At 36.9% G+C, this 5,565-nt stretch overlaps 1 non-coding gene across 1 annotated transcript; it reads right to left on the bottom strand.

Annotated features, from left to right (window-relative positions):
* Window positions 1-4,770: 4,770 nt before the first annotated feature.
* LOC111819830 (small nucleolar RNA SNORD109A) lies at window positions 4,771-4,837 on the bottom strand. The gene has a single exon (XR_002823406.1). It is a non-coding gene; the product is annotated as a small nucleolar RNA SNORD109A (small nucleolar RNA).
* Window positions 4,838-5,565: the final 728 nt, after the last annotated feature.

The raw sequence follows: 5,565 nt of genomic DNA on the forward strand, positions 1-5,565 counted from the left end.
CAACGTGATCACCTTGTAATCATACAGCTGAAACAGTGCTTACAGGGAAACTTTGAGTGAAAAACCATATATTATAACAGAAGAAGGCTGAAAATCAATAAATTAGATTTCACAAGATGCTAGATAAAAACATGCAAATCAAAGCTGGAGGATAGTACAAGGAAAATTAATGAAGTTTAGCTCAGAAATCACACAATAGAAAACAAACGTAGATGTAAATCCATCAACCTGTGTTCAGCTGATCTTTGACAAAGGACCAAAGTCCATTAAATGGGGAAAAGACAGTCTTTTTAACAAATGATGCTGGCAAAACTGGATGTCCATCTCTAAAAAAAATGAAATAGGACCCATACCTCATACTATACACAAAAACTAACCAAAATCAATAAAAGACCTAAATATAAAACCTAAAATGATAAAGATCATGGAAGAAAAATTAAGGACAATGCTGGGGCCCTAATACATGGCATAAATACAACACAAACCATAACTAAAAGTGCACAAACACCAGAAGATAAACTAGATAACTGGGAGCTCCTACAAATTTAACACTTATGCTCGTGAAAAGATTTCACCAAAAGAGTAAAAAGAGAACCTACAGACTGGGAAAAATTTTTGGCTATGACGTATCCGACAAGAGTCTAATCTCTAAATATCTATAGAATACTTCAACACTTCAACAACAAAAAGATAAATAATTCAAGTAAAAAATGGGCAAAGGATATGAACAGACACTTCACCAAAGAAGATATTTAGTAGGCTAACAGACACGTGAGGAAATGCTAGTGATCATTTGTTGTTGTTGTTAGGTGCCGTCGACTTGGTTCTGACTCATAGTGACCCTATAGGACAGCATTAAACATTAGAGAAATGCAAATCAAAACTACAATGAGATACCATCTCATCCCAACATTACTGGCACTAAAAAACAAACAAAAAACAGAAAATGACAAATGGTGGAGAGGTTGCGGGAATACTGGAACTCTTATGCACTGCTGGTGGGAGTGTAAAATGGTACAACCACTATGGAAAACAATATGGCTCCTCCTTAAAAAGCTAGAGATAGAAATAACATATGATCCAGCAATCCCACCCCTAAATGAGACATCACACGAATAGACTTATGCACACCCATGTTCATTGCAGCATTATTCACATAGCAAAAGATGGAACAACCTAAGTGCCAATCAACAGATGAATGGATGACAAATTATGGTACATACACACAATGGAATACTACTCAATGATAAAGAACAGTGATGAATCTGCCAAACATCTCACAACATGGATGAATCTGAAGGGCATTATGCTGAGTGAAATAAGTCAATCACAAAAGGACAAATATTGTATGAGAGCACTATTATAAAAACTCAAGCAAAGGTTTACACGCAGAAAAAAAAATCTTTGAAGGTTATGAGGGAGGAGAGGGGAAATCACTAGCTAGAGAGTAGACAAGTGTTAACTTTGGTGAAGGGAAAGACAACACACAATATAGGGGAAGTCAGCACAATTTGACCAAGGCAAAGTCATAGAAGCTTCCTAGACACATCCAAACACCCTGAGGGACAGAGTTACTGGGGCTGAGGGCTGGGGACCATGGTCTCATGGGACACCTAGGTCAATTGGCATAACATAGTTCATAAAGAAAACGTTCTACATCCTACTTTGGTGAGTAGCATCTAGGGTCTTAAAAGCTTGTGAGTGGCCATCTAAGATACATCTATTCGTCCCATCATGTTTGGAGCAAAGGAGAATGAAGAAAACCAAAGACACAAGGAAAATATTAGTCCGAAGGACTAATGAACCACAGCCTCCACCAGCCTAAGCCTAGAAGAACTAGGTGGTGCCTGGCTACCAGCACTGACCACTCTGATAGGGATCACAATAGAGGGTCCCAAACAGGCTGGGAGAAAAATGTAGAACGAAATACAAGTATGCACACAAAAAAAGACCTGACTCACTGGTCTGACAGACTGGAGGAACTCCCAAGACTATGACCTATGGGCACCCTGCAAACTCAGAACTGAAGCTACTCCCAAAATCCACCTTTCAGCCAAAGATTAGACAGGACTATAAATAAAAAAATAACACACTGGAGGAATGTGATTTTTAGTTCAATCAAGTGTACGAGACCAAATGGGCAACAAAAAACAAAGATGAGAAGGCAGGAAGGGACAGAAAAACTAGAGGAATGAACATGGGGAAGCTGAGGTGTAAAGGGAAAGGGGGAGAGTGCTGACACAGTGCGAGGATTGCAGCCAAGGTCACGAAATGTTTTGCATATAAATTTATGAATGAGAAAAAAATTTTTTCCAGGTTCATACCTACACGGTCATGGAATATGAGGAACCCACTTATTTCATGGCATGTTAGTTTTACTCAAATTACAATATGAGTTTCTTGAGGATGGGGTTAATGGCATTTATTTTATTTCTCAATAAAATAAATATATGTGTTACAGTTAGGGGCACAGATTCTGGAGCCAGACTATCTAGGTTCAAATCCTGTCTCTCTTCCTTATTAGCTTTGTAAGCTTGAGCAAGTTATTTAACCTTTCGGTCCCTTGTTTCCTCATCTATAAAATGGAAATAATATTAGTAGCTACCTCATAGCATTGTTAGATATCTTAAATAAAATCTAAGATTCTTGAGCAAATGATGCAGTCACAAAATGAACAAAACTATATGATCCCAATTTTTAAACTTAAAAATATCAGGCAGACAGGAAATACGTTTTCAGAAGAAGCAGCATTTGGGGAGAAGAGGCTGGAGCTGGCCATGAGGGAGGCTCTGCTATGCTGGTCACATACTGTTTTTGGATCCGAGTCCTGTACTGTTGTATAGTAATAATATGGCAATTCACCACACGCATACTATGGATCAATGTGCTGCTATACTTTCTGGAGTGAGACCGCAGTCCTGAGTCCATGAATCTGTGAATCTACTAATGGTGACAATGGTTTGTGAGAGTAAGTTTTTAAGTAAAAACATGTCCTAGTGTTCCTGCTATCAAAAGTTTCTTTAATGATTGATGTTCTAGAGTTCTTTTCAATATCTGGCAGGGTTATTTTCGTCTTTGGTCAATGGCTACTTTTTAGTTGCTACTCAGCTCTTTAAAATTATCTTCTTCGTTCTAGAGAATAAATGCATAAATCATTATAAATAAACAATATATAAATAAATGAATAAAAAAATCAGTATTATTTGATAGGATTTGTGACAGAACTTTGTCAACTAAAACAAAGGAAAACAAAGGATAGGGCTTTTATTACTAGGCTTTAGGTAACACAAAATCATCTAGGTAACTTACCAGGAATTGTATAGACCATTCTTCTTAATGATGCTTGTGATGGTTAAGATTGTGTGTCAACTTGGCTGGGCCATGATTCTCAGTGTTCCTGGGATTTGTTGATCTGCACAGCCTGTGAGTGGGAGCCCTGCTCTCTGACCTGCCAATCTTGGGCTTGCCAGTTTCTGCAGCTGTGTGACTTGGGAGAGGCCTCTACCCTGATCCACGGACTTGGGACATTCTAGCCTCTACAATCGCGTGAGCTGTTTCCTTGATACAAATCTCTCTCTCTGTACATATATTTATACACTTTACTGGTTTTGCTTCTCTAGAGAACCCAGCCTAAGACAAGTTTTAAGTTTTAATAAGAAAAGTGATGATATGAGCATATAATATTTCCATATTTCTCAATTTGATAACTCTAACATAATATCCTGTTTTAGACCAACACAGTATTGATAATTGAACTATTTTGTGTTTCAGAAGAAATATTCCAACTTTTATCACATAAAAGTATCCTGCCCTTAGAGACATCTAATAAAATTTTATATATAACTTTCCATATTGTGAAAATGAGAAAAAACTAATTCAAGTCAAATCCCAATGATAAAGTTGGAAGCAGAAACATAATGTGACCATAATGATCTTATGAATCATGGGGTCTCTATCCTGAATCCCAATAACTAAGCAGATGAGGAAAACCCCAATATTTTGGCACAGTTGGATTTAATTACAATAACTTTTCAAACAATATGAAATTGCCAAAAAAGTTCCCTAAAACTCTACATTTTTTTCCATCAGAACAGAAAAGAGTTAGAAATGAAAGAATAAATGATAAGGATTCAATAATTCAGGTGACGTTGGTGAGAGTCTCAATGAGGAAAAAAGGCATCAAGAAAATATTCTCTTATAGGCCTCAGAAAAGATGAACACAGAGCCCTCAGGACCAGGTACAAAGCACATGGCACATGAATTTCAAAGGAAATACTATTGTAGATACTAACCCTTATTCTCTGAAGTGGAAGACTTAATTCCAGCCCTTCTACTGCAGCAAAACATTACAGAGAGAAAAGCAAAGAAATAGTCTCAGAAAACACTCAATAGTAAAAACAACAAAGCACAAAAATTGGTTCTATTGTTATTTAGCATATGCAAGCAATATTCCCTTCCTTAAGCACAACGCTGATGAGACTATAACATCACAGTTTCTTGAGCCCTTGTAAATTCAATCTTTCTCATTTCCTATTTCTTTAATTAAAAACATACTTCTGATATGCAACTATATACTACAACTGCCTGTTCAAAATAAGCAAAACAAAGCAAGTCTTCCATCACTGAGCATATAGAAAGGTGCATGCTGCCTTGTAAGATAGGATGCTAGCGCCCTGTTCCGGGAGCTAGAAAAGGCATGCTCACAGCAGGGTCACAAAATAGAGCCAGGTTCTGAGAGTTTTATTTGTGCTGTTAGAGGACCACTCATCTGGACCTCAGATTGACACCTGGAATGAGTCCCTCAGCGTCCTCAGACAATTATGCTCATCATTGATCCAGACAGGCACTCTCCTGACAAACAGGCATTTCTATAGCTAGGCTTGTCTATTGCAACATACGGTGAACATTTTGTTTAGTATCTAAATAATGGAGCTCTCATATGCTTCATATGAAAGTCATGTGACCTTGGATTCTGCTAATAAAATCTATTGGGAACATAAAAACAGGATTTAATCAACTAAAATTTCAAGGCAAACATGAGTTAGCAGAAATAATATATAAGATTACTGTAGAAATAAAAGTAGAAACATCTTTATTTTGAATGTGTCAATAATTAAAAACATTAAAAATCAATATTTTATCATATTTGAATTTCATTACAAAATTATTTTCACCCAAGACAAAATGGTGAAAAAGGAAATATATCAATGGCTTTGTTATCTAGTGCTGCTATAACAGAAATACAAGTGGGTGACTTTAACAAATAGAAATTTACTTCCTCACAATTTAGGGGGCTAGAAGTCTGAAATCAGGGTGCCAGCTGTAGGGGAAGCCTTTCTCTCTCTGTCGGCTCTGGGGCAATGTCCTTGTCTCTTCTCGGCTTCTGCTCCAGGGTGATCTTTATGTGGCTTTGTATGGCTTTTCCTCCATCTCTGCTTGCTAGCTTGATTTTAATCTCCTTTATTTTTTCTTTTCATTTTTTTAAATTGTACTTTAGATGATGATTTACAGAGTAAACCAGCTTCTCATTAAACAATTAATACACATACTGCTTTGTAAGATTTG

Source organism: Trichechus manatus, unplaced genomic scaffold, assembly GCF_000243295.1.
Source record: "Trichechus manatus latirostris isolate Lorelei unplaced genomic scaffold, TriManLat1.0 scaffold00019, whole genome shotgun sequence".
NCBI lineage: Eukaryota > Metazoa > Chordata > Mammalia > Sirenia > Trichechidae > Trichechus > Trichechus manatus.